Source organism: Rhipicephalus microplus, chromosome X, assembly GCF_043290135.1.
Source record: "Rhipicephalus microplus isolate Deutch F79 chromosome X, USDA_Rmic, whole genome shotgun sequence".
Classification (NCBI taxonomy): Eukaryota; Metazoa; Arthropoda; class Arachnida; order Ixodida; family Ixodidae; genus Rhipicephalus; species Rhipicephalus microplus.
In genome coordinates this window covers 307,697,724-307,703,068 of record NC_134710.1, presented here as the reverse complement: position 1 = coordinate 307,703,068, position 5,345 = coordinate 307,697,724, and the positions used below count along the sequence as shown (strand labels likewise).

Sequence of the window (5,345 nt, the reverse complement as noted above, 5' to 3'; positions counted from 1 at the left end):
CGGTTCAGACTTCGAGTGAGCCCTTTCGGTGTTTTTTTTCTTCGCTGTTTTAGAATTTACAGTCGTTTTTGTATTTATTCTCGCCCCGCCGTGGTGGTCTAGTGGCTAAGGTACTCGGCTGCTGACCCACAGGTCGCGGGTTCGGATCCCGGTGGCGGCGGCTGCATTTCCGATGGAGGCGGAAATGTAATAGGCCCGTGTGCTCAGATTTGGGTGCACGTTAAAGAACCCCAGGTGATCGAAATTTCCGGCGCCCCCCACTACGGCGTGCCTCATAATCATGTGGTGGTTTTGGGATGTTTAACTCCACATATCAATCAATCATTAGTATTTAATTTCTTTACTATTTGTGATAGTGTAGGCATGCTACGAGCAGTTGCAATCGTCGGCTCGTTGGTCTAGGGGTATGATTCTCGCTTAGGGTGCGAGAGGTCCCGGGTTCGAATCCCGGACGAGCCCTTTTTTTGTTTTTTGTTTAGTAAGCTCGGCTTCTATAATTTATAGTCGTTTTAGCTTTCATCCTGTTTTTTTTTCCCTTAAAATAGCACAGACATGCAGCAAAGAGCTAAAATTGTCGGCTGATTGTCGAGGGATAATACATCCGACAGCCGGACGGGTGAATTTGAACGGGTGAAATATAGGGTTACTGTAACGAAGCCGCTTATGCAGCCGCCTGCCACGCCAAAAGATTTATTGAATATAACGAGGAAGCAAGCTATCAGTTTATTTTGATTTTTTTCGCCTAAAAGACCTCTCGTAAAAAACACCATGTTTTCGCTCGACGACGTTCGAGCAAGGCCTTGATTATTTGAAGATTTCCAGGATGCACTCGACAGGAGTAGATTGTTGCTGGAGTGGAGGACACGGCCCTTGTGGCATATGAGTTCAATCGCGCGTGTGTGGTCACCTTATTGAGCGATGACGGGTAAAGAAATTGCTGGCATTCAAGGAGCTCAACTTAAAGGGGCGTCGTTGCATGGCTGCCGATCCTCAAGACTATGCAGATACAGGTGCGACAAAAGTAAAACAAAGCAAGCGAGCTATGACCAATATGCGCGAAAGTGAATGCCAACACGCTACATCAGAAAAGTCATTTATTTTTATGCGGAAATGTACCAGAAGACAGAGCCATTGGTTCCGTAGGAAAATAAACAACCATTTCTCTGATGGAGCACACTGGCATTCACTTTTGTCTAGCTTGATTACAGGTCACGTGGTTCATTTTACTTTTGAAGCACTTGTACGTCTCCACCTTCAATAAATCTTGTACTGGGTGGCTGATCAAGCGCTAAAGACAGCGCTGGCAGCCTGTCGCAAGGTCATTGAAGTGACACAAAGACTTCGGTACGTCAGAGGCATCGGTGAAAACTTTTCAACATTTCTAACAGCACTCATAAAACTGAAGAGCAGAAAGAAAGCCGACGAACTACCGCACCGAATCCGAGTTTTCAGTAACCATGCCCTTGCCCTGGCTCCTGGACAGCCTATGCCGTGCCTGCCGTGCATTATAGTCAGCCATGTCCAGCACTAGTACAAGGGGCCACAATGTTTGTGATGCCGAATTTTCGGGTGCACTGAAGACCTATGTGTACGCGCGTACGTGGCCACTGTGGGGCCACCAGTGGGCGAAATACACATGCAGATTATGATGAACGCTGCTGAAGCCGTAGACGTGCCACTAAAGGGGCTTGGGACCAGGAGATGGCCAGTGACTTGGCGGACACCTTGATTAAAGAAGGAGGTGCCGAAGGCGAGAGTGTACCCCAAAAAGAAAGACGGGAGTAACAGGCTCATCAAGAAGAATTGGAGAAAGAATGCAAGAACCACTCTGATGTTGATGATGCCACGTACGCCACAGAAGGTATGAATCCATTCAATGCTGTGGTGATATAGATACTAGCGGCTAAGCTTCATCTAAGCGACTGGTAGACACTACCGAAGAGAAAACTACCAAGTGCCACGCCGATGGGCTGCCTGCAAAGGCAACCGTGACGAGAAGGACTAGCATCAGGCCGCGCATAAACATTCCGCGAGTCAGGAAGGGTGGTGACAAGCCACCACAGACTACGGATTTCACCAGACCAACGAATTGTCTCGGAAACGTCTAACCACAACAGGCCCGTAGCCAGGATATTTTTTTTTCAAAAGAACTTTCTGAAGGTCTTGAAGAACGCGTGTTCTTTTATTTCTCCTTGGAAAACCACTCTCGCCATCCGTATTTCGGTAGATGGGTAGGCGCCTAGCCTCCCTCCCGCCACGTGGCTGAGCCACAGAATAGACTTGGTGTTAAGCTTGGAGCTCCGGGCCTTTTTCTCTTTCTCGTCTTAGAAATGACAACCAACCCCACGCTTAGCTTAAGCACACTGAACGTGAAAGGTCAGGCCGAGAAGCGCAAATAAAGCCAAGTGTAGAGCATGATGGTGGACCCCGATGGTTTAGCTGTGCAGGAGACAATGCTCTAAGAGGACGAGAAACCCGAGGTTTACTTATAAGGTTTGCGTCTGACTGGTGCTTGTTATGCCATACAGAGAACTGTCACCTACGAACTTTTCTCACAAAACATATATGAAAGTAACTTCTAACAGGTTAAAATCAGTAATTAAAACATTGTTGGTGAGAGCCAAACATGCCGCATCAAAGGGCGTAACATCAACACAAACATACACTCAATGAGATTGATTCGCGAATGTTGTGACGCGTGGAAGGCGTGAGTCGCAATTGTCTAAGTGGATTTGGAGAAGGCTTTTAATTGTGTTCTTTGTGTTCTTTTAGGTGTCATTCTGGAGCATGTAAACGTCGGCGCCATGATTATACTGATGGTTTTGCTATTGCGTAACAGGAGCGGTACTATACCAAGCTCCTAATTAACAAAGTACTGGGGTCTCTGCCTTCCAGCATAATCTTATTTTGTATTTATCTAAAGAGTCTGTATGTGGTGGTGTTTCAGAACAAATGCATTCAAGGGTTTACAATAGAAGCGCCACAAGTAACACTCCTGGGCCTGCTGATGACGTAGCCGTGCGTTGCAAAAATAATGAAACCGTTTTGCAAACAGTAAAGGTTGTTAAAAAGACCTGGTATATTACTGGCAGTAGACTGCACTAGAGCAAGTGCCTAGGTATGTGACGCGGAGAATCGGCTATAACCCCTGCGAATATCAAGCAGTTGACAACGCCAGCAAGTTACTTGGGCGCACCGCTTCAGGCGCACTAACGAAGCGACGAATACTGGAAGTGTGAGAATAAATGTAATAAAGAAAAAGCTGAAACATGGGAAGTGAAGAGCCTTTCAGTATTGGAAAGGCTGCAATCTGCAAGTTATTTTTCGTCGCTAAAAGCTATCAGTATGCAATGCGAATCATTTTCTGTAACCAAATAAATGCATAGAAATTTTCCAGTGTTTGTTGTCTTTGTGTGGGTACATAGCTGGGGTAGGTGTAGTCACAATAATTCGTTCAGAAGAGTTAAAGTTTGAGGACTGTTTGCCCCACGCTCCGCCGTGGTAGCCTAGTGGCTAAGGTACTCGGCTGCTGACCCGTAGGCCGCGGGATTGAATCCCGGCTGCAGCGGCTGCTTTTCCGATGAAGGCGAAAATGTTTAGGCCCGTGTGCTCAGATGTAGGTACACGTTAAAGAACCCCCGGTGGTCCAACTTTCTGGAGCCCTCCACTACGCCGTCTCTCATAACCATATGATGGTTTTGGGACGTTAAACCCCACATATCAATCTTTCAGTGGGGTTGGCCCACCACTTTGTGAGACAGCTAGTTGGGCGTTTCTTTTTCTTTCGCGACAACGGGGACCCATCTTTGCAAGCGGTCTGTAAAGTCGCGCTCGCCCATTTGTTGCCCAAATTCATTGTGTGCTCACAGAGGGTGCCTGAGAGAGTGCTTAGCTTCACAGAGAAACTATAGTAAATATTTTCTTGCCGTACGACACCTGTTTGCGGTCACAAAAAAGTCTACGCAGAGATGTATTTTCCACCGCCTCTCTACAGGGCAATATACAGTCGAGGTCCAGTAGAGAATGTCCTCAAACGCGTTAAAGGGCAAATAAAGACGCTTTGACTTTTTAACACTTCCAAACATGCTCGCACTCATTGAGTAGATCACAGCGACCAGATTTTCCGAATATTAAAGCGTTGAGCGCCATGCAGACCCTCCATTTCGAAAAAAAGTCATAACTTTGCTGCAAAGACAAAGTAATGGATGCGATAGGCACAAATTGGAAAGTAACGCACAGAATGGCAAGCAGGTCGAAACGTGGCCCGCATTTCTCACGCACAAATTACGTACGAAACGTACTCACAGGTACACATGAACGCGAATAAGCGTCTCAGTTGTTACTTCGCTGTATCTAAAAAGCGCCCCTTTTCACGAACGGAGGCTGCGCAACAATTGTAGTGACCTTTGTGTGCCCTGTAACTACAACCGAATCGTTCCACTGCAAGCCGAACGCCAGCGAAAACGTATGGTCCTCCCCACCGGGAGATAAGGGCGCGGGAAAAAAACGTCCACTCCCCTCCTCTCCGCGGGCCAAAGTACGAGTGAGAGATGAGAGCCGCCGCGTGCTCATTGCGCCATCTTGCTGATGATGCTGGGAACATGAGAGTCCTCCCCCTCCCTCTCGAGTCCCGCCAACAGCGGTAAGTGGTAGATATAAATAGCTTTCCGCTTGAAAGTTGAACAAGGTGTCCTTTGGTGGCTCGTTGGTTAACGCCTTGAATTTACGACGCGGAGATCCCACGTTCGATTACGCAAGCCTCTTTTTCTGGATTTCTTTCTCTGTGTTTTAACACACACACACACACACACACACACACACACACACATATATATATATATATATATATATATATATATATATATATATATATATATATATATATATATATATATATATATATATATATATATATATATATATATATATATATATATATATGAGATCTAACAGACAGTAATGCCAAGGAATGTACAGGTGAAGTTATTAGAACCAATGGAATGTAAATAAAAAAGAAAAGTGGGTGAAAAAATAACCAGCCGTGAGCAGGAACCCACTTTTCTTTCTTATTTACATTCCATTGGTTCTAATAACTTCCCCTGTACATTCCTTGGCATTACTGTCTGTTAGATCTCATTAATGTTGTGTCAAAAACACGGAAAAACGAGCCCTTAGGGATACACTTCTTTCTTATATATATATATATATATATATATATATATATATATATATATATATATATATATATATATATATATATATATATATATATATATATATATATGAGATCTAACAGACAGTAATGCCAAGGAATGTACAGGTGAAGTTATTAGAACCAATAGAAT

General features: G+C 44.8%; 1 non-coding gene across 1 annotated transcript; it reads left to right on the top strand.

The window, feature by feature from the left end:
• Nucleotides 1-387: 387 nt before the first annotated feature.
• On the top strand, nt 388-459 carry TRNAP-AGG (transfer RNA proline (anticodon AGG)). Its single transcript has one exon. It is a non-coding gene; the product is annotated as a tRNA-Pro (tRNA).
• The last annotated feature ends 4,886 nt before the right edge of the window (nt 460-5,345 follow it).